General features: G+C 40.2%; 1 pseudogene; it reads left to right on the top strand.

The window, feature by feature from the left end:
* The window catches only part of LOC141417475 (junctional cadherin 5-associated protein-like), a 91,296-nt pseudogene extending 69,279 nt beyond the window's left edge, over positions 1-22,017 (top strand).
* The last annotated feature ends 2,365 nt before the right edge of the window (positions 22,018-24,382 follow it).

The following is a 24,382-nucleotide window of genomic DNA, read 5'->3' on the forward strand; positions in this document are numbered from 1 at the left end:
TGAACAGAACAACGGTCTTTTTTTTTTTTTTTCATTTTTCTTTTATTATTCATATGTGCATACAAGGCTTGGTTTATTTCTCCCCCCTGCCCCCACCCCCTCCCTTACCACCCACTCCACCCCCTCCCGCTCCCCCCCTCAATACCCAGCAGAAACTATTTTGCCCTTATCTCTAATTTTGTTGTAGAGAGAGTATAAGCAATAATAGGAAGGAACAAGGGGTTTTGCTGGTTGAGATAAGGATAGCTATACAGGGCATTGACTCACGTTGATTTCCTGTGCGTGGGTGTTACCTTCTAGGTTAATTCTTTTTAATCTAACCTTTTCTCTAGTTCCTGGTCCCCTTTTCCTATTGGCCTCAGTTGCTTTAAGGTATCTGCTTTAGTTTCTCTGCATTAAGGGCAACAAATGCTAGCTAGTTTTTTAGGTGTCTTACCTATCCTCACCCCTCCCTTGTGTGCTCTCGCTTTTATCATGTGCTCATAGTCCAATCCCCTTGTTGTGTTTGCCCTTGATCTAATGTCCACATATGAGGGAGAACATATGATTTTTGGTCTTTTGAGCCAGGCTAACCTCACTCAGAATGATGTTCTCCAATTCCATCCATTTACCAGCGAATGATAACATTTCGTGCTTCTTCATGGCTGCATAAAATTCCATTGTGTATAGATACCACATTTTCTTAATCCATTCGTCAGTGCTGGGGCATCTTGGCTGTTTCCATAACTTGGCTATTGTGAATAGTGCCGCAATAAACATGGATGTGCAGGTGCCTCTGGAGTAACAGTCTTTTGGGTATATCCCCAAGAGTGGTATTGCTGGATCAAATGGTAGATCGATGTCCATCTTTTTAAGTAGCCTCCAAATTTTTTTCCAGAGTGGTTGTACTAGTCTACATTCCCAACAACAGTGTAAGAGGGTTCCTTTTTCCCCGCATCCTCGCCAACACCTGTTGTTGGTGGTGTTGCTGATGATGGCTATTCTAACAGGGGTGAGGTGGAATCTTAGTGTGGTTTTAATTTGCATTTCCTTTATTGCTAGAGATGGTGAGCATTTTTTCATGGGTTTTCTGGCCATTTGAATTTCTTTTGAGAAAGTTCTATTTAGTTCACCTGCCCATTTCTTTATTGGTTCATTAGTTTTGGGAGAATTTAGTTTTTTAAGTTCCCTGTATATTCTGGTTATCAGTCCTTTGTCTGATGTATAGTTGGCAAATATTTTCTCCCACTCTGTGGGTGTTCTCTTCAGTTTAGAGACCATTTCTTTTGATGAACAGAAGCTTTTTAGTTTTATGAGGTCCCATTTATCTATGCTATCTCTTAGTTGCTGTGCTGCTGGGGTTTCATTGAGAAAGCAGAACAACGGTCTTGGCAGAGTAATAAGAGTTTGAAGAAGGACAGAGCTGGGAACAGAAAAATGTAATTCTAAAAAAAAAATCCTAATTTTAACTGATTTTCAGATGATTCCCAGAGGTAAGAAAGACAGTATAGGAAACAAGTTGAAAATCACCTTGAAACATATAAGGTAAAAAAACATTGATAGAAATATCCTGCTCCTATGTGAAAGAGTAATCTGTAATCCTTACATTCAGCTTAAATGGTACAGAGAAGCAAAAGAAGAAAAAAAATATCAACCTGTCTTGTCTCCTGAGGAGGAAGAAACTATAGATGAGAAACACTAGTTAAAGAATGTCAAAAGCCTAGAACCAGCTGAGCCTTACACGATGCTGAGGACAAAGAAAACAGTAAAAATTAGAGTTTCACAGTATAAGTAGGACCGAATCAGAGGCATGCTTGGTAAGTGGAAGAGGATGTGGATGGACCTCTGCTCCTGATCTGTTTGCTCATCAGCTTGAGCACGGATAAGGGCAAAAACCGGAGAGATTCTTTTCTTGTACAGACCCAGAGGCTAAGGAAAGTAGCACATGTGTTCATAGAAGCATTGTAGATAAACTTTGAGAAATCATAAGCAATGGGAAAGAAGGAGCACAAGATAAAGGCAAATCATGTCCTCATTTTCCTGTGCTGCTGTGCCCCGTGGGCTGGTTATTGTGACTTGCTTTGAGGTAGAGTGCGTAAGGTTGATGGAATAGATAGCTTATGGACATGTAGGAAACAGAATTGTTCTCCAAGAGTAGACCTGATTTCAGTAGAAGTCAGCAAAGGCGTACTACTTGGTTTTGAGGGCACTGCCAGACAGGACAACCAGAGTGCTCTTTAGTTCTGCTTCTTCACCTGGACAGCTTTGGAGTCACCGGAGGCTTGTTTCTAAGCCAGAGGCCTGGGGGCAAGAATTTGCCTTTCTACTGAGTTCCAGTGACATTGACATTACAAGTCAAAGCTAATTTGTTTAATGTTGTTGGAGTTGGGGAAGACAGAACTTGTGGAGAAAATCGTGAAGTTGGTTGGTAGTATTACTGGTGGGGGGCTTCTGAGTTGGTTGAAATGGTTGGCACCACTTCAACTTGGACAAATATCTTTCAACTTTTTGTATTCTAACTAGACCATCACCTGTTAAATGATTTCATTGGGGAGGACGATATGTATATTTCCCAAATCTGAAGCACCACAGAACCAGGAGGGATAGTTATAATGTTGAATGAGAGTTTAAGTGATCTTGGTGTGTTGGGAAGATTTAGTAGTGATGCATGTGAAATGTCTGCAATTGTATACATATAGGAGGCCTGAAGTCTTATGGGATAAAAAGTCTTGGGGATTGGGTAGACTATTTTCCTCCCAAATCATAATCTAATTCTACCTCTCCTTGGGGGGGAAATTGTAGTCTTGGTTAGGTCATGGCTGAAGTATTTTTGCAGTTTTAGCACGACATTTTAAGGTTTTTGACAACATTGAGAGTGTATTGAGGGAAGAGATGAATATGTTTAAATGGATGTTGACAGACTATAGACTACCTAAACAGATGAAGGAACCTGGAATGCTTAGCCTGGAGATTATTTAAAGATTTCATGGTGTTTGTCTACAAATATTATGGAGTTAGATCTGTTTTATGTACTACCTGAGGGTAAAAGGAGGTCCAAGGCTGAAATATAGTGGGATGCAAGTGTTCAATATTAAGAAACATTTTATAATGATGCAGTGTGATTCCTTAAAAGCTGGGAATGTGGTGCTAGCTCTGGTATATTCAAGCTGAGACCTGATGACTGTTTATCTGGAATGGCTTTGTGTGGTAACACCACCAGTATCTCACCTGCTTACAGTAACAGACCTTTATTTCTTGCTCATGTCACATCATAGCAGCAAGAGGGCAGCAGTTGCTCCAGGTGTCTTATTTTAGGACCCAGAGAGGGAACTGCTCTTTTTGGGTCTGAGATGTGCTATTGTAATGGGAAGAGCAGGAGTGTAGGAGAGATTGAGCAGACTTGCAGGTTCTGCAAAGATGGGGAGGATATCTTGCTTCCTCCATCATAAGGGTGCCACACAGGTGCCACATGGCCAAAGGTGGAGAGGTGAAGTGAACTCCCACTGGATGTGCAGCATCAGGTTGGCAGTTAGAACCCAATTATAGGGAGGAAGAAGATATTTGGAAACAGTAATCCACCTACTTGTGAAGACTGGACTCAATATTTACTCTAAGTATTTAGAATATTTACAAGGCACACGGCCCACTCTTCCCCTTCATAAAGGGAAGAAGCAGAGCCAGCAGAAGTTGAACTTGACTTTGTCACCTCCTCTCTGCTGTTGAGCCTCTGTCAGAGGGTAGGCTTACTGAATTTCATCTTTTAGCAGAGATTTCTAGCCTTTTAAACACATTGCTTCTGTGTTAGTTTTCTATTGCTGTGTAATAAATTACCACAAATTTCTCAGTTTAAAACAATACACATGGGGCATGAGTCTAGGCCTGGCTTAGCTGGGTCCTGTGCTTGCTATACAGTCTCTCTCAGTGTGACTGCTGTGGCTGGAATCTCATCTGAAAGCTTGCCTGGGAAAAGATAACCTTCCAAACTCACTTATGCATCGAGGGCTTTGGAAGGATTCAGTTTCTTACAGGTTACTGTACTGAAGGCCACAGTTTCTTGCTACTGTTGGCTAGAGACTAACAGTTATTTGCTTACTTCATGAAAACCAACAAGAGAGTCTTCTGGCAAGCTGGAAGTCACTGTCTTGGGTGACCTTATTGCGGAAGTAATGTCACCTGGGCCATATTCTGTTGATTAGAAGCAAGTCACAGGTCCTATCCATAGTCAGGAGAGGGGATTACCCAAGAGCATGAATACTAGGAGGGAGGCTCTGAGAGGCAGTTTGCCCTAGAATAGGACTTCATGTTATATCTCATAATAAGACTTCTGCAGCATGCCCTCTACTCCATGGTAGAAGGGAGTGATTCAGTCATTGTCAGAAGAAATTTTCATAGTGCAGGTGAGATTGGAACTGAACTTTGAAGTGGTAGCCCCAGGATGTCCATATGTTAAAAGGGACTATGAAGAGAGTGGCAGTCTAATTGGAAGGAGGGATTTGACAGATACAGCTGGTATGGTATAGCTTGGGTCATACAGCCAAAGTCTTGCCACATCAGGCCTGGAGACTGACACAGCTCTGAACAATGCAGAGATTCCATTAAAGAAGGGAGAAGAAAACGGGGGGAAAAAAAAGACGAGATAAGGAGACAAAAAATGCAAGCAACACCAAGAAGTCAGGTCTGCTGACTTCTATTTCCTCCTAAGAAGCCTGAGTAGGGGCTCAGGGAGCATGGAGCCCCACAGAAGAATCAGAACTGTCCACTTCCAGATAACATGGTAGGCCAGCCCCCTTTCAAACCTCTCAAATGTGGGGGCTCAGTCAGCCATCCTGTGGGCCGGGCAGATGACAGTGCTGACTTTTATTGAGTCACTTACCACAAATAGCTTCTCTTATTTATAAAAAGAGCAATGTTTTTAAAATGGGGCCTCTTGGGTTTTTTTTTCTCAGTATTGGGATTTGAACTCAAGGCCTTGCACTTACTAGGCAGGTGCTTTACCACTTGAGCCATACCCCAACTTTTTTTGTTTTAGTTATTTTTTAGATTTTTTTTTTTTTGCCTGGGAGTCAGCAGTCCTCCTACTTATACCTCCCATGTAGCTGGGATGACAGACACACACAGCTATGCCTGGCTTATGTTGAGATGAGGGATCACTAATTTTTGGCCTTAAACAAAAATCCTCCTTATTTCTGCCACTCCTGGCTGGAAAGGGCCTATTTTTTGATGTGGTGTTAGTGTATTGTATGTTTGGAAGAAGAAGTGGTAGCTTTTTTTTTTGCCAGTGTTAAACAATCATCTTGGCAGCTGGTTTTCAAAGGAAGGAAAAAAATGGCATTTGTGGCGAAAAAGGAATGCTGATCAATGTCAGGTGGCATGCCTTGGAGGCTCACAATACTCAGGTGTGATCACATGAGGCTTTGTGTGGGCATTACTTCTGTCTTTGGCTGGCATCACTTGAATGAAGCTGAAGTCTATGGGTTCTGTTGTATGGTACACAGCTAGGCACATAACATTCCTTATTTAAAATGGGAATCCTTTAGACTGGGAAGAAATGGGAATCTCATTTTGGGGAAGAGTCATAAAGCAAGTCATGGATTTGGAGAAACAACCCAGCCATGTGGTTACCTAGTTATCTCTTAATTTTCCGGGTCCGGTGGTAATAGTCTTTCCTGGGAAAATGTTGGTGAAGATGCCACAGAACCAAGGACAAGATTCCCTATTGCCCACTGGTCCTTTTCTTTATGTAAGGCTTTGTGGCATTGGTTTAAGTGACTCTTACTGTCTGATTTCAAACATACACAGCTCTTAACAGATGTGTTCGAATGGGGCACAGCCCGAGGGAGGGCCCTGAACCGCCTGCTTATATGGCCTTGTTTACCTGGGGGATATTCCACCTCTGACTTTGTGTGGCCTCTGAGAGCAAAATAAATTCTTCACACAGGTGGCAGTACAGTCAAACTCTAGGAAAGCGGGAGAGAAAAAGTTCAGCTTTTAAGTACTTCAAGCAGGAAGGAAACTTCATGCATTAATTAGGGTCACTCATGCTGGCTTCTATAACCCATTAACCTTCAAGTCTTAGGGCTCCATACAGATCCAGTTTATGTCTTGCTTAAGCAGAGTCCTATGCAGGTTAGGTGTCCCTCCTCTATCTCATGGCCGCTGTATCTAGGGACACTTCAGCAGAAGAGAAATGGCAGAGGCACAATTAACTTCCTTACTGAGAAGTGAGTCACATCATTTTTCCTCACAGTCATTGATCTGAACCAGTCACATGGCCTGAGCTAATTGCAGGGGTGACAAGGACATGTGTAGGGAAGCACTTGGAATATCAGTCTTTGTTAAACTCTGTACTGCTTTGATCTCTTATAGGGTTGGTTTATCAGTCGTCTTGGCAGATGGTGATAATGGCGTTTTCATTCTGCAGAGCAGGGTGGCTCAGATCATGGCTCTGCCACTTATTCTGTCACTGTGGGCAATGCCTCAGTTTTTTCACCAGTAAAAGGGGGTCACTAATAGAACTGTTGACAGTATGAAATTATGTCTATAGGAAGAAGGAAAAGTTGATGGTGGCCAGTTTCATCTAAAATGTTTGAGTGTGTTTTTCTTTACTTTGATGCAGAAAAAAGTTAAAGTCAGTGTTTATAAATACTGGATGCCTTTTGGGTATGCTGCTTTCTCCAGTGTTTGCCTTTTGTGACTTCTCTTAGGCATTTGAGGAAATTAGACCTGCATCTTTTAATTTATTTTTAGCTCTCATGCCCCATAATAATGAAGAAGCCAGCTATCAGAGCTGAGTGTGCTATGCTTTGGTGAGTTGTAAGAGTTTTTACTACAACAATTCTCTGCATGGACAGAGCTAGGAGAATGAAGAAGAAGCTACTAACGATAGCTCACCTCTCTAGCAGTCTGTTCTCCTTGCTCATCAGCTGTTTCCAAAAAACATTCAGCAAGATGCTGTGTGACATTCAGCTAATACATTTCCAGGCAGTCTAAAACAGCTCTAAAACCATGGCTTTTTGGAGTATATCTTCTTTATGGAAAATCATCAGTAAAGCTTGAGGCTGCTGAGTGTAAAATAGAATTTGTGTTGTGAGGTAGAAGTTGAATCATTTAGCCTCAGTTTTAATGAAGGGCTGAGAGTTGATGTAACAGAACTGCTAAGTGCTCTCTTTTTATCAGGGCTTGCGAACATTCCTGGCTGAGAGCAAGCAGGGAGATAGGAAACTTTCCTTTATAGTCTAGGTGGTAAGTTTTTGAACTTGGCCCATACTCACCTTGTACCTATATGTGCCTACAGTTGGGGATAGAGGAATGCAGAGGTATAGCAACTGTCCTGGGCTGCTTATTACATCTTTTCAAGGGAGCCTACTCTGCTCTTTCTGACTAAGAGGGAGAAACTGGAGAAAACAAGACAGAAGTATGCCCTTGCTTCAGACTGCAGAAAAGCTGGTCAACCAGTTTTTGCATACTAAGCGCTGAGAGGTCCTAGGTTAAATCCCCAGTATGGGTGTGTGTGTGTGTTTATATGTATGTGCATGTAATACTTTACGTTTTGACACTTTCAGATAATTGATAAAGGATTATGATTGTCCTTACTTTACTCACATTAGGAAATAGGTTGACAGACTACAAATTTCTAGATAAATTTTCTGATTAAAGGATAAAGTAAATATGGCTGTGATATTTTATTAAGCACAGTTCAAAATGTGCTCTTTTGGCCTTGTAAGTGGCTTGTTCCTTATCCAGTTTTGTTTTCTCTATATAAAAAATCTTGATCTCCTGTTGTTATATGTTGTTAATTTGAGATCTATGCCTTTGCTCGCTTTGCTTTTCCTATGAATGTTTCTCTTCTATAAATATAGAAGTAGAAGCATATTCATGTACAGGCTGAACATACCTAATCTGAAAATCCAAAATGTTCCAAAATGTGAGCAAAAAAAAGCTTTTGGATTTTGGACTTTCAGATTAGGTGTACTCAACAGAGAAAGTCTGTGCAAAATTCCCCAAATCCATAAAACCCTTAAATCTGAAATACTTCTGGTCCCAAGTGTTTCAAATAGTAATTATTCAACTTGGATATCAATTCCAGACATTTTCACTTAAGCCACTTCATTTTTTAAAGAACTCTGCATTAAGCTGCACCCTTTGTTTGTATGTAGGAGTGTGTGATAATGTAGAGGGATTCTTGCCTTGCTATTTGGCCAGATGAAAGTTTGGTGAAGTCTGGTGCTGTGTGGCTTAGTAAGTGGTGGAGGTGGGCTTGTAGAATCTGGCACTGGTGAACTCTCTTGGAAGTAGCTCTAGAAAAGAAGGCCTTCTGGACTGGCCTCAGTCTTCCTCACTGGCCCCTCTTGTTTGTTATGATGATGTGAAGCTGCTGTGATATTTTTATGCCTCTGACTTAACACAGGTAGCTTTTTGGTGACTGTATATCCTGTATATCTTCAACTTGAGGGCCAAAAAAAGAGGTGAAAATGGCTGGAGTGTGATTTGAATGACACAAAACCCACACCTCACAGGAACTCTGGTGAGTGGAAAGTAGGGTCCAGGTCACCTTTTCCAGTCCTTGACGATCAACTCATGAGGAAAATCACCCTCTTTCCTCAGAGACTCATTCATAAATAAAAAGTCTCATCTAAAAAATAGCAATGTAAACACTTCTCTCTTTCTCTCTCTCTTTTGTTTTTGTTTTAAAGGCTTACAAATTGCAAAAACAGATGCTTTCTCTTGGCAGCTTTGCCTGTCAAACCTAAGCTGCATGTGGATGGAGACTAATTTTTAACTGTTATTCTGAATACACATGCAAATGAGTCTCAATTCTAATTTCAAAATCTTATTTGAACTCTGACTGATATGAAAACGTGTCATTGTTTACTAAATCAGAATGATAGCCTGTAACATTTTAAGCCAAATTTGATCAAGTCATGACTAAGTGTAAATTTGTATATTTCCAAATAATACATCCAGCTGAATTGATTGACTATCTGGCAACCCTAAGTCAGCTACATGTCTCATGCCAACACTGCTCTGCTTAGAAGCTTCATCTGGGGTGCAGGATGAGCACCCTGCTGAAGACAGAGAGGGCAGCCACACAGCTGTGGAACAGGCTGCTTCTGCTGTAACCCAGTCAAGGACTGTTCCTGAGTTGCATTCTTGAGTTCAAGTGTAAAAGAAGAGAATGTTGCCTGTACAGGATAGCATTCTTCTTCTTGATCTTTTCTTACTTTCTCTTCTGTGGAAGCTACATCTCCATGCTGTTTGATGGTTCAAAGGTGCACTTAATGTTTAAGTGGGTGTTTTGCATTGTCCTCTCCAGTTGCAATGAATCCCAGCTCCAGTCTTCTGTTGCTTAGCTTGATGCAGGTTTGCTGTGCCAGCGCCTTCCAGGTGTCCCTTTCTGTGTTATTCTAGAATCATCTCTGACTCAGAGCCTAGTGGCCTGCCTTTATTTTCTCACGCCCAGTGAAAGGCCCAAGTAGTTTTCTTTTGCTTCCACTTGGTACTTTGAAGAGTCAAGTTTTTTTTTCTTTCTCTTTCTCTCTCTCTCTCTCTCTCTCTCTCTCTCTCTCTCTCTCTCTCTCTCTCTCTCTCTCCTTCTCCCCTTCCTTCCTTCCTTCCTCTCTCTCTTTCTTCTTTCTTTCTTTCTTTTGTCTTCTTTCTTTCTTTTCTTGCCATGGTGCCATTTTCCTCTCCCTTTGGTCTTTTTTTCTAAAATCATCCTGGTAGTCTTAGTTGTCTGAGATGCTCCTACCTAGACTGCACTAACCAGGGGCCAGTAATAAACTCCCATGTTCCAGAGCTGAGCCACTTACTCTCATTCAGGATGCCATTCTGGGCAGCTCATCCTATTTGTTTTCTATTACTTCTATTACATTTATGTCCTGATGCATTTAAGTGGGCCTGAGGGGTCTGAATCAAGTCACTCTTCATTTTCTTCAGATATTTTTCTTCATAGTAAACACAGATTAAAAAATTTCTGTAGGCTATGCATGGTTAGGGTGAATTTTTGTTTTGCAATGTTAGGGATTGGAACCCAGGGCCTCATGGATGCTAGGCAAGTGCTCAACCATTGAGTGACGTCCCTAGCCCAGTCTTGGGTGAATTTTAACTCAGTTCTCATAACAGTCCTAGGATAGATACCCATATTGTCTTCATTTTGCTGATGGGGAACCAAAGCACAGAGAGGGTAAGTAATCGCCACAGGTCACCAAATTGCAAAACTGGGGAGTCAGGATTTAAACTCAGAAAACCTGGTTTCACAGCCTGTTCTCTTAAAAACTATTTTGCATTTCTTTTTAGTTTGTGGCACTTCTGCTCTCTGGAATCTTCTTTCCATCTAACCTAGTTGTTCCCCAGGATGAGTTAGCCTTTTCATAAGATACTTAGTCACAATTTTAAGTAGTCAGGTTGGTGTTGAAAAAAGCATTAGGCTTAGAACTAGATCACACCTGACTTGATCATACTTGACTAATGGTGTGATTTTGGACTAGTTTTGTGATAGGATTTCACTCATAGACATTTGATAGGACTAAATGTGAGTAAGTAGTAAGGTACTTGGCACATAAGGGTAATCAGAAAATGGCAGGTATCATGCATGTAACTTAAAAAGTCAAGAAGCGTTAACTTTAGAGTGCTGGCGTGTGTTTACATTTTGTCAGCTCTGGTTTATACTTAATAGACCAGGAGTAGGGGCTTCCTGTACTTTTCACTCCATTAGGGAGAAAACAAGGATCTGTTTGTTTTCTTTTTTTCTACTTTTGTTTTTCTTTATTTTCTTATCTTTGTTTTCTTTCTTTCACTTGAGCTAAAGATAGAAGAGAACTTTACCATTCAGGAGAAAGTAGTCTTGGGTGGGGAGTTTAGCTCAGCAGTAAAGTGCTTAGCACTTGGATTTGATCCCCAGCACCACAGAAGCAAGCAAACAAACAAAAAACAGAAAATAAACCTTTTAACATGTACTTAAGTTGTAAGACAACTATTTACCTTTCTTGTGTTTTTTATCTTTCTGTTTATTTCTAAAAAATAATGACACATTTTATTGTCTAGCTAGCATGAGGGGCCTTATAAAAATTTCTCTCTAAAAGCACATTAAAATAATATTTGTTTTTGTTTATTTGTAATCTTTGAAATTACAACGTCAAATTTTGTACTGAAGAAAACCACAGTCACTACCTTAATTAGTGAGACTGAAAAAAAAATCACTTGATTTATGCTAATTTGAGTATGTTTTGCATGCTAGCCTCTCCCCCTTCCTTACTGTCCCTGAGATGAGACAACTGGTCCTCCTTTGTTAATGTTTAGTGTGTGTGATGTTCACCTTTAATTCAGCTCAACTTTCTATAGAGTCTTAGTTCATTTTTACAATGATTTTCTATTGAAAGCTTTTGGGGGAGACATGTGCATTGAGGGTGTTTGTTCTAAGCAGCAGGTTGTTGTGATAAACTGTAAATTAACATTTTATTCAGGAATTTTCCCTTGGGTTTGTTGAACAGTGGCAAATGTCTCAGGTTGGTTTCAATGAATGAGTCCTTTTAGGGACCTTTACAAGGAAATGTTTTGTCCAAGAAGAACTTTGGTCAACCTTAATCCCTGAGTCCCTGACCAGAACCAGATTAGGTAAATGATTAAAAATAGCAGAACACTTGCATAGACTCAGTCCTTTAACATTTCTCAAATTTGCTTTTTCTGAACTCCAGTAAGGTGGCAATTATCCAAAGTTCACTTATTCTTCACCTAACAGAAATCACACAGTAGAAGATCAAGGTTAGGGAGATGAATCCTTCTGACAGCATCTGAGTTGACCCCCCCCCCCGAACGTGGAAATGAAGAAACAGGCTGGGGTGGGGGACAGATAATTCCCCTGCCACTCATAAGGTGGCTGATCAGAGAAGATAAGAGTCTGGCTTTGCAGTCAAGTTGCCCTGGCTTCCTTCACATCTTGGCCCAGCTGCTTAAAGACTTTGGCGCCTTGGGACTATGCGATGTATAGGGCCTCCTTTCCTTATTTGTCAGAAGGCATTAATAATCTTAGCTCTTTCACAGTAGGTGTGACATTGAGTGAGTTAATGCACACAGAGCCTTGGGAACTGTACACAGCCCAATGTAAATTCTTTAGTGTTAACCCTTGCATTGCCTTATCATTTACAGAGTGCATTTTCTCACTCACCATCTCATTTAATCAGTGATTTTCACAGGATCATTTTAGGAAGGTGCGTTTAACATTATTGAGTATTTGCCCAGGGTCACCCAGCCCTCAAGTGTCATGACCTGAGCCAAATTTTGTAACTTAAGAGCCCAGCTCTTAGGGTGTATGTCCTAAATTGTGCTTGGGCAGCACATATACTTTACAACATTCAGCCTTTAAAACTTACGTATTCTAAGTTTTTAGAAAGTACCTCAAGCCTTTGCTATTTCAGGTTCAATTTAAAAAAAAAACTCTAACCCACATCATCTTCTAGCTATAACAGCTTGGAAAATATACATGAAAAATATGACCTACAGTATTGGTTATAAAAACAAATAAAACAGAACCATGGTTTCTGCAATTAGTAATTTCCTTTCAGCCTATCAAAGTGGCTGGGACCTCAGCCTCTGGGCTTTTCCTTTGGCTCTGAAGAAGTCCTGCTGCATGTGCTCTGATCCACCTATTCTGAGTAGGCCTGCATATTATTGCATTCGTACTGCGTTAGATGAAAACAAGTTTTAAAAGGAAAACTGAGTCTCCTAAATTGGTCCAGTGTAATCAGAAGGCAAATGTTTCAGTTTCTTCACTGTCCTTTGACCTAGTACTTTCACTCCAAGAATCTATCCCTAGGGATTTCATGACAGTATTGTTTATAATAACTCTTCAGTAGGAGATTGGCTAAATTATGGTACGTCCATAGAAAGGCATATTATATGTGGCATAAATGAGTTATGAGTATTAATATGAAAAGGAATCCAAAGTAAGAATGTGTCACTGAAGAATAGAAGGTAGGAATGATTCAGTGTTTGTGTACAGCATATGTGATTAGAAGGAGTGAGTACATCAAGGGAAACGCCAATGACTGGAATTGGAAAAATCTGTTGTAAGAGTTCAGAGCAGCAGTATTGTTGAGTGGAGTGAATGGCCATTATTATGGAGGACTTTAAGGCAGGGTCTTGCTATGTGGCCCAAGTTGGCCTCTAACTTACAATCCTCTTGCATCAGCCGTGAGGGCTGCTATTACGGTCATGCACCACCATGCCTGGCTGCTTTTAACTTGTGTATCTTTGTATCGTGTAATATTTAAATAATTATGTCTGTTACTTTTGCAGTCAGAAAAAACAAAATTACTTCTGTCAGTGACCTATCCAGTGTCCTCAGTGACTAACCCTGACCCTGGCTTTGAGCTAGGGGCTTCTGCTGACTCTTGGGAATGCTCTTAACTGGATCAGTTTTATGCCATTTGGCACTTGTTCAAATAAGAACCTGGTTCTTCCCCTCTCATCAAGCCAACACACACATGCTCATTCTTATACTATAATCCATCTATTCACAGAGCCTATACACATACACGTACCCAGTGAGTAGCAGTTAGGCCTTTGCTCTGAATCCCCTTTACAAATGTACTGTTTTGTCTAGTTTCCCAGCTCGTAACAGATTATTAAGAAGGTCTGATAGTGAAAAAGGAGACAGAATATGTGTAGGGAGATATGAACTAAGACCCCAACAGAACACCACAGTTCAAACTCCATTCATCACTAGTACATTTAGCTTAACATACCTCAAGGAGTCACTTCACTGAATTAAATGCAGTCACTGGAGTTTATCACAACTTTGTACAGGTATTAAGAACAGGTGACATACTGCTTAAAATGTTCTGTACAGAAAGGCAGGATTGTAATAGAACTTTAAAAATGCTACTAAAATTTCTTGAACAGTATGGTATATTAAAATGTTAATTATCTAGCAGTTCTCTGATGCTGAGTCAATGGTTTTGCTTACTTAAAACCAGTATCTGTATTGCTAAAATTATTTGTCTAAAAAATGTTAACTCGAGGCCAAAAATCATTTGGAAACCACTCTGGCTCAGTATTCTGAATTAGCATATCTGCAAGGCAAACACTCTGTCAGAAAAAGACTTCTCCCTCTCTTTCCTAATGAGGAAGGAGCCAAATTTCTACCTCTACTATCCATGTGTCACAGTAGGCCTTGTGGTTTGTTGTTATTATTAGATTGAATTATAATGAGAAACCATTGTGCCTCTGGGGCTTCCTGTCTTAGCCCATGCAGATGGAGCCACAGTCACAGAAATAATTTCTAAAACAAATTGGCGCACTCTTCAAAAATATGTGTCCTATGCAGAACAGAAATAAGATCATTTTATTGTTCAAGGACTCTAAATTAGTAATTAAATGCAACAGGTCCTATCATGGGTTTATTAAATATCATTGAAAAATCCACTGCCGCCTCTGTAGCACAGCTGGGCCAGGGCCGGATGGATGGAAAGAATTTTGTCAGTAGAGCACAGCTAGTATCTGGGTAGACTGAAGCAGGACTGGGCAGTGTTACAGGTAGTGTGGCCAGGTGAGGTACCCTGCCAGAGGCTAATAAACCCCAGCAGTGCTTCTGGCTGTGCAGTGGATCCCTGAGGGGCTTTGTTACTAAGTTTTGCCCCTAGGCGGGGGACCAAGCACCAATTGAGCAGTGAAGGAGATTTTTATTCTTGAAGAAGTGGGAGAAAAACTGCAATACTACTTTTCAACCCTTGGTGGGGGGGGAGGGTCTAGAGGAAGAGAAATGAGGGGGAGTAATAGCTAACAAAGGGGGAAATGTTTGTGTCTTAGAATGGGTGGAGATGTTCCATGAATTTAGTCTTTTTCTTCTTTTATGGTTCTTGCAGTCTTGGCTGTGGCAATTGTTAGCTGTCATGGCAGTGAGGGTATGCCATTTAGCTTGCAGATGGGATCATAATGAAGTTGGAGGTTGTCTGCCAGTCACTCTGGCAGCCCTGTTTAGATCCAGCCAGTTTCTGCTAGCCCACCTGAAGAGGTACTTCTGGCTTGCAGGCATTCTGTCCTCAGAGACAAAGATGATGGGGGGGGGGGGTATTCGAAATTCAGTTAGATCACTTAGACAGTATTCAGGGTAACAGCTTCACAATTTGCCTTGCCTGAGCCTGTTCCGGTCCCCTTATGTTGCAGTTTTTGCGGTGCATTTTTTTTTAAGATAATTCCCAGGTGAATCTAATGGTCAGCTAAGGTGTGTGCTGGCTCTGTCATTTTCCAACTGACCTTCAGTTTCCTCACTTAAAAATGGGAATGATGGTAGAATCTTCCTAAAATCCTGTGATAAGAAGAAACTGAAATCATGCATGTAAAACCTTTAGTATCATGCCAGGCAAAAAAGTACCCCATAAATGTTAACGAACACATATGTGTATAAATGTGATAATGCTTTTTAGGATATATATAAACAAACACATTTATATTACATAGAGATAAAAAGAAAACTTATTGCTAGTCACAGAGACTATATGTAAGTAAAGAATATAGGTCACAGGAAAGTTGAAACCAGTTTCTAAGATTTACCCCCAAACAAGATACAGCATCAGGAGGAGCACATCAGAGGTCTTGGTAAAACAGGCTGGAATCAAGCCTCAAGTTACTTCCTTCATTGTGATTTATGGTAGAGGAGCAAACCAAGCTGTTGGCTGCTGCCAACTGTTGAGAGGAACCAAGGCCTGCAAGCTATGTCTTGAACTGCAGCCCTGGGATTGGCAGCAGCTCTTGGTAGGAGCTCTTAGCCAGTTAGAAGATGATATAAACAGAGGAGTGTATGTGTTTGAGAGAGGTTTAGGTGGTCACCTTGCTTTAGAGATGCACTGAATGTGTGGTGTGAGGGAGCCATGTTCTGGTTTGTACACTGGGATGGTGCTTCCAGGTACTTGGGTGAACAGTGGAGGAGATAATCAAATTGAGTGGAGAGATATATGTCTCAATATGTGTTGCTTTTGAGACATCCAAATGAACATCTTCAGTTGTAACTAGAGTTCTAGGCCAGAACCCAGATTTCCAGTATGTTCTGGAGAATCCAACGATTTGCCCTGGTAAGTCAAATAAAGATAAGAATAATGCTAACGGGCAGAAAAAGGAGATTTATGATGTGGTGTGGGCACCCCTAGAAAGAGGCACAATGAGCATTTCACTCCATCTTCTGTGTATAGATGTGAGCTTTAGGTTTAAATAGAGGAAGAATTGGAGCAGGGGTAGAGAGGCATCCATAATTATTAAACAGTCCTGCTCACAGGTGTGATCCAGTTGCACATTTTCTCAAGATTGGTCAGGTGCGATTTGTCACCATGAGAAAGCCATTGTTGACTGAGGGGTAGTTTCAAATCTTTCCACAAGATATTTATCTATCAGTTCTGTCTTTCTGGAATCCAAGATGATCTCAGAAGACAGTGGCTCAGAGCAAAGGATAGATACAAAATGGAGGCAGAGATGCTGAGTTTTTATCCTGCTTTCAGCTACCTTTTGGACATTTGCAGGCCAAACTGCAAAAGCAGTTTCTAAGTACCTGTTACACAGTAAGTAGGTGGGTAGATTGGTCTTGAGCCTAGAAAGGAGGTCTGGGGTGGAGGCATGGCTCTGAGGCCTCTGGTATATAAGTGAGCCTGCCACGGAGGGGGATAAGAGTGAGCCAGGCTACAGTCTGTGGGGATGCACCTTGGGCACCACTCACGTTTTAATGGCAGAGAAGAGTAGGATGAGTTTAAGGGAATGGAGGAAGGGCCAGACAAGCAGAAAAAAACCACACCAGAGCCACAGAGAGAAGAGTGCAGTGGTGAGAGACAGATGCAAGCAAGTCAGGAGGAAAATTCAGCAAAGCTCCTTGTCCTTGCCACAGGAATGTCATTGGCAGCCGTGGGGAGGCATATTTTGGCAGCATGATGAGAAAAAGTGCAGTGGGTTACTGAGCAGGAGTTAAGAAAATGGAGACTACATGTGTAGAGAATCCATCAAAAACTTCAGGAAAGCCAGGCTTAGTAGTTCACAGCTGTAATCCCAGCTGCTCAGGAGGTAGAAATCAGGATTGCAGTCCAGGCCAGCCCTGGCAAAAATGAGAGACCCTATTTAAAAAACACCTAAAGCAAAAAGGGCTAGGGTGTGGCTCAAGTGGTAGTGTGCCTGTCTAGCAAGTGTGTGAGGCCCCGAATTCAAACCCCATTTACCTCCCTTCCTCCCTTCACCACCACCAACAAAAAATGCTTTGGGAAAGAGTTTAGTTGGTAGCTGTAGCTTAGGTTGGGAGAGATATTGGGTCAAAGAAAACATTCTCCTCACTTTAAAAATGGGAGACTGGAATTCATTTGTATATGAATGAAGAGATATTAAATGTCCTTGCTGAAGAAAGAAGGGGTTATTTATACTCTTCAGAATTCTAAGCCTACAAGAGGTAGTAGAATCTGATTAAAGGGAGGATCAGGCTTGGTGTGGCCATTAGAACAACTGAAGCAGTCTTGGTGTACTGTGACATCACATAGCTGAATTCTCACCTACTTCACTTAGAAGTGACAGTGGTTCAGGGCACAGTGCTGTGTCCTTCATTTCTAGCATGTTGGAGGCTTCCCCTTCCATACTTATTTCAAAACTTACACTAACACCAACACCAAACTGAGACACTGCACCAAAAGAATTTCACAGTATTTTGTGCCCCTTCAACTAAGGTAGAATTTTACTGAGAAAGGTAATTTAAAAAAAAAAAGTGATATGGAAGGGCTTCATTAAGTGTTTTAGAATTTATGTAACCAAACAAAACCCTGAGTGATAGATTTTGTCAGGAGTTCCTTATATTATTTTCCAACCAGCCTGTAGGAATGTTCATATAAGTAAGTGTTAACTATGCTTATAATTACTATTATTATATTTTGGAGACAGGGTCTCTCTAGAGAGATAGATAGGTAGGTAGAGACAGAGACACTGCACTGACCTAGAACTTGCTGTGTAATCTAGGTTGGCCTCCAACTGGAGTTTCTCCTTCCTGGAGCACTGGGACTAAAGTGTGTATCACCATGTCTGGGTTAAAATTATCTTTTGGAAATTAGCTAGCATTTGTTGCCCTCAACGCAGAGAAACTAAAGCAGATACCTTAAAAGCAACTGAGGCCAATAGGAGAAGGGGACCAGGAACTAGAGAAAAGGTTAGATCAAAAAGAATTAACCTAGAAGATAACACACATGCACAGGAAAGCAATGCAAGTCAACTCCCTGTATAGCTATCCTTATCTCAACTAGCAAAAACCCTTGTTCCTTCCTATTATTGCTTATACTCTCTCTTCAACAAAATTAGAGAGAAGGGCAAAATAGTTTCTGCTGGGTATCGAGGGGGTGGGGGGGCAGCCTGTGTCTTTGCCCCTGGTTTTAATCTATGCTTTCAGTAATAGCCCTAAGTTCTGACATCAAATTTTTCTGGCTTTATGCATGCCACCTCTAACTTTGTGCTTTAGTGCAGTTTTTTTCCCCCTAGACCTCAGTCATTTTAAGTTAATACTGTGTATAGAACACAGGGCCTGGTGCTCATGCTTGCTAGGCAGGTGCTGTACCACTTGAGCCATGCCTCCAGTCCTGAACCTCAGTCATTTAAGTGGCATCTATATGATACTTCCCTAGCTGGGGAGCCATGCATGTTACTATGTATTTGGCATTTTAATTTAAGTGGATTCTTTTATTAGTTAACTCTTGTCCTAAGTATTTAGAATTATCTTTTATTTAGGTTTTTGTAGTAAGTTAAATGACTACTTTAATTTTAAATTGTTTCTGTTTGTCCCTCCTGATATGGCATGTTGTGGTACCATTGCCATGCTTTGGGAAATACTGTAGTAGTGTGGAGGGAGCAGCGACAAAATTGAAAAGTCACTTCTATTCTGATGCCAAATAGATGCATTTCTATTCATCTTGTTTCAGTAGCATCTTAAGTGGTGTTTACTTTTAGGAACCTGATTTGGATGCTCTGGCACGGCGGGCAGCAGAAAGGAAAAGAAAAGCAGAAGTGAGATATAAGGAAGCCCTGAAAGTACAAAAAAATCAAAAGGAAATATTAATGAAACAGAAAACCTGGTAATAATTTTTGCCTTATTTTCTACTGAAAGTAAGAGAGCTGGAATAGAGGGCACACAGGATGCTGTGAACGCAGATATTAGATAAAAGTCATGTAGTATATCCGTTGCATTTGTTAAAGCTGGGTTTAAAAATTAATGCAGTGGGTGAATGGCTTACTTAGGTGAACATGCAAAGTGAGCTTCCTCTTCCAGTTGTGGTCTGAGCTTCTGTGACCAGTTCAGAGCACGTACCTCCTAATATCTGTTCCTGATGTAAAAGAAACAAAATCTATGTGATTAAGAATACTAAATGAGGTTGTAGACTTTGAGGAAGTGTTTAGAATTTTATGCATGTTTTAAAAATTAGAAGTCTGTTAGTGGTGTGCAGCGGTCCTTCTAGGCAATTGTCCATCTTTATCAACATTTCTATGCTGTAACTGTTCTAATGAACAGTAGCTGTTTGTTGAGCGGGTCTCCTCCCTGGAGCTTTGTGTCTTTAGAGATGCCTCTTTCAGTTGGTAAACATGCTCACACATACTGACTTTATTAAACAGCATACTGAGCTGGTGGGATCAGAATGGAGGACATCTTCAGTCAATGGCTTTTATGTTTTTAACTCTGCGAGACTAATTGATGACATCTCATGTTTTTAAGGCATATACAAGCTTGAAAGCAAGTACTGCTTGTGGAAAAAGAGAGATCTGCAAAAATAACAAGTCTGCCACTGCCTCTTCCAGCTCCTTTGGAGGTGAATTGCTTTGAGTTTTGAAAAGCACTAGCATATAATAATTCTTTACTATTAAAATTTATTGGATGTAAACATAATTATCATTTGTTTAAACTTAATCTGTAGTTGTATAAGTAACATATGAGTGTATCTGGTGTATTTAAAAATAATCCTAGGTATTATTTCACCTTCAGTATGTACTTCTGATGTACAGACTTTTTAAAAATAAAACAAAAACTGCTGGGTGCCTGTGGCTCACACCTGTAATCCTAGCTATTCAGGAGGCAGAGATCAGGAGGATCATGGTTTGAAGCCAGCCTGGGCAAATAGTTCTTGAGACCCTATCTTGAAAATACCAGCACAAAAAAAGTGCTGGCAGAATGGCTCAAGTGGTAGAATGCCTGTGTAGCAAGTGTGAAGTCTCAGTTCAAATCCCAGTACCACCAAAATAAATAGATAGATAGATAGATAAATAAAAACATAATATGCATAGTTTGCTCAATATTATTTAATGCCCAGTGTGTGTTCAGTTTTCCCCAATGGGCTCAGTTTTTTTGCTTGTTTGAAAAACTAGTGGGTTTTTTTTGTTAAGTTGTTTTTTTTTGTTGTTGTTGTTGTTGTTTTGGTGCTGGGTTTGAACTTGGACCTTGTGCTTGTTTGGCGAGTGTTCTGCCACTTGAGCCATGCCCCCAGCCCTTTTAAGTATTTTTCAGGGTGGCCTCAGACCTTGAGCCTCCTACTTACGCCTTCTGCATAGCTGGGATACAGTGTGCACCACCATGTGTGACTTGTTTGTTGAGATGGGGTCTCTAAAAATCTGTGTCCCAGTGGGCCTCTAACCACAATCCTCCTGATCTAGACCTCTTGAGTAATTAGGATTATCGACATGTATCTACACCTATGATTTTCCGGTTTTTTCTTTTTTTTCTTTTTTTTTTTTTTTTGGTAGGGCTGGGGTTTGAACTCAGGGCTTCATGCTTGCAAAGTAGGCACTCTACCACTTGCACCACACATCCAGTCTGTTTTTCTCTGATGATTTTAGGGATGGGCCTTCTCAAAGTATTTGCCTGGACTGGTCTCATGATCCTCCTGATCTTAGTCTCCCAAGTAGCTAGGCATGAGCCACCAGTATGTGGCTTGGTGTTGGCTTTTTGAAGGCTATTAACATTTCTGTCCTTTTATTTTCTCATGTACTGTGATTTAAAAAACTGCATTCATTTTCCTGCAGACTTTTCCACACTCTGGATTTCTTGCTCTGAAGATATAAATTATGGAGTGGTGGTTCACACTTGTAATCCTAGTACACGGAGAACACAGGATAGCATTTTGAGGCCAGCTGGGCCAAAGAGTTGTGAGACCCCCCTTCTCTCCATCTTGAACAATAAATACTGGGCATGGTGTCGCTTGCCTATCACCCTAGCTGGGATTGCAGTTCAGACTGCCCAGGCATAAACCTTAGCCCCTACTCAAAACATAACTAAAACAAAAAGGGCTAGGGGCGTGGCTCGAGTGGTAGAGTGCCTGGGTAGCAGGTGCAAGGCCTTGAGTTCAAACCCCAGTACCACCAATAAGAGAAAAAAAAGAAAAAAGAAATTACGGTTCAGATACTTTAAAAATCTGCTCAAGATTATAAGATAATGAGAGGGATTTATTTATATGAGTAAAATGTGTGCTTTTGTGATTGAAACTCATTTTTAAGAGAATTGTTAATAACAATAGAAATTAACTTTAAGAAGTATTGGAGCCCGGAGCGTTGGCATTAGCCTGTAATCCCAGCACTCAGGAGGCTGAGACAGGATTATGGCGAATTCAAGACCAGCCCCCATCTCCAAAAAAAAGTGGTTTTCTTGTTCATATTTGGTTTTTGTGGTTATTGACATGGCTATTTATATGGTTGTCAAAATTGCAGTTATCTGAAAAGTTAAGCAGAAGTAAAAGAATACCTTCACAATTACAGGGATGTCTAATGTGGTTGTATATACAAGTATATTTTATGTGTGTCTAATTAGCATAAGTCCCAGATATTCTCTAGGTCTTCCACTTTGTCAGCCTTTCTGCTTTTGTGTTGAGCCATCTGCTGTGTTGCATTTGGTCCAACAAGGTTCAGATGGAGGAGTCCTATTTCAGCCATGCCCTTAGCTCCAGGCAGGATTATAAAAAGGCAGGCAGTGTTTTATTCATGATGCCTTTTGATTACCTTTGTCTTATTCCTAATGTTCATAACAAGCCAAGATTAAAAATGTACAAAACAAAATATTGTCTGTGTGTAAGTACTTTGTAGGTATGAATTATATGCAGATATGTTGTTGTCCTTTTTTCTTTCAACTTCTCATGAAAATTTTCGAAGTATAGGAAAGTTAAGAATATAGTAATTGGGCTGTTAGAGTAGCTCAAATGGTAGAGTACCTGCCTTGGGTTCAAACCCCAGTACCTCAAAAAAAAATACAACCAATGCCTGTTTGTATTGTGTATAGACTTCAGTCAGATAACTGTATATATATGTGTACACATTTAATGTGAATGCAGAGGTACTGTTTCATCCTAAATACTTCAGCATGCTTCTTATAATAGGGGATTCTCTTGCACAATCATAATACATTCATCACACTAAGAAATTAACATTAATGCCTCAATTCCATTTAATTTCCATCCATAATCTAAACTCTGATTGTCCTGCCTTACAGCTTTTCCCTGTTTTTAAATGAGGCAGTGCTCTAGACTCTCACATTGCTTCTGTTTGGTTTATCTCTTTGGTTTATCTTAAACTAAAACATTTTCTTTGCAGTGCTAGCCAAATTCTCATTTTAGAATCTTTTTCCTTTAGCATATGTTAATTGTATAAAATAATGGTTTTCATTAGTGTGCCTTAAATTGTACAAATTAGCAGGTTTCCTATTTCAGACACTTTGAAGAGACTACACGAGTTTCTCACTTCTTCCCTTGTCTTGTTTTCATGTGAAATTGTGCACTCATTTTCATGAAACTGAAAGTTAGGTTTAAAGGTTTGATTGTCTTTTGGCGATAATACTATACAGGTGAGGCTGAATAGTTTTATGCATCACATCAGAAAGTACAGAATGGCCAGTTGCTCCCGTTTGATCACTAGTTATGGCTGCAACTGTGAGAGCTCTCCATCAGAAAGTCATATGTTTCCCTTTCCAGTTACCAAGTAATTTGTGAGGTGATGCTTTGGTAACTGGCTAGGTATCTGTCATCCTTCTGCATTTATTAATTGGCCTACTTTTGTTTTAAAGAAGAAAGAGAGCTCTCTTTGGTCAGTAGAATGGAGTTCAGCTCTTTTAAGAAGACGGGCATATACTTTTTCCCCTTAACCAACTTTTAGAGTAAAGGATCAGTGGAATAATCCAGTGATGGCAATTTTTTTTCTCTTTTGTGAATATCACTGTGGACCTGTGGATTTTTACTTATTCAGTATTACATAGTCATTATAATAGTTATTTATAATATTATAATAGTCATTATTCTTTTTCTTTCTGATGTTTTAGTGTCTGAAATTTTGTTAGTAGGAGACTTTCCAGGCTGGCTCTGTGTCCTCCTTCCTGTTTGAGCACTTCTTTACTATGAACTTACTGGATCCCATTTCTGGTGTTTACAAAGAGCCCTGGTTCTTCTTAGAGGAGAAATGACACTTATAAACTAAGATTGGGGTTATATTCATATTTGACTTAAAAAACATTATTTTAGAAAGGGGTCCATCATCCATGCCTATAAAGGTGTTAGGGAAAGCAGTGTCTTCTATATAATTTGAGTTGGATGTGAATATATGGTGTGGCAGGGAAGTAAAGGATTTTGGTCTAGGAAATACTAGATTATAAAATATTTTAGGGACCAAGGAGGTGTACCCTAGAAGTACCTTATGTCATATATTCAGAAGATCGGTATATCTGTACCACTGTTCCTCCAAGCATATAAAAATAGGAATGCTGAGAAACCTGGGGAAATGAATCTGAACTTTTTAGTCTTCACAAATGAAGAAAATCTTTAAGCAATCCAAGAAAATAACACTATTTTATAGACTAAAATCTTACGAGAGAACTGTTCCCATGGTGGAGAGAATGGGCACTAACTGTGTATTTATTATTTTAGTTGTATCTCATTAAATCACCACAATAGCTTTGCATGGTAGAAATTATCCCATGTCACAGGGGAGGAAAATTGAAAATCAAGTGTTAACCTGATCACAGTCCTTAATGTGAGAGAACCAGAGTTTATCTGGTGTTTACAAGTGTTTTCTCACACATTATTTGATAGCTACAGTAGCTGTCTCAATGGCCATAAGTTATAGGGATTGCTGTGAACCTACTTTACTTGAGAAGACGAGGAACAGAGAGGTTACAGAACTCTGCTGTAGTCTCGTGCAGAAGGGACTCAGCTGAAGTATTAGCATTCCTTCGTGAACATTGTTCTCATTGTGTTGTGTACAAAACGTCACTGATATAACTGATTATCAGAACCATTTGAGCTCCTTGAAGGCAGGGGCCGTTATTTTACTTTTCAGTATCATTTGCCATTTTAACACATAGTTGACACTTAAGAAACTTCTTATTAGTTCACTTGATTTAGTTAGGTACTAGTACATAGTAAACTGTGGTCGATGA

Source organism: Castor canadensis, chromosome 15 (assembly GCF_047511655.1).
Source record: "Castor canadensis chromosome 15, mCasCan1.hap1v2, whole genome shotgun sequence".
NCBI classification, from domain to species: domain Eukaryota; kingdom Metazoa; phylum Chordata; class Mammalia; order Rodentia; family Castoridae; genus Castor; species Castor canadensis.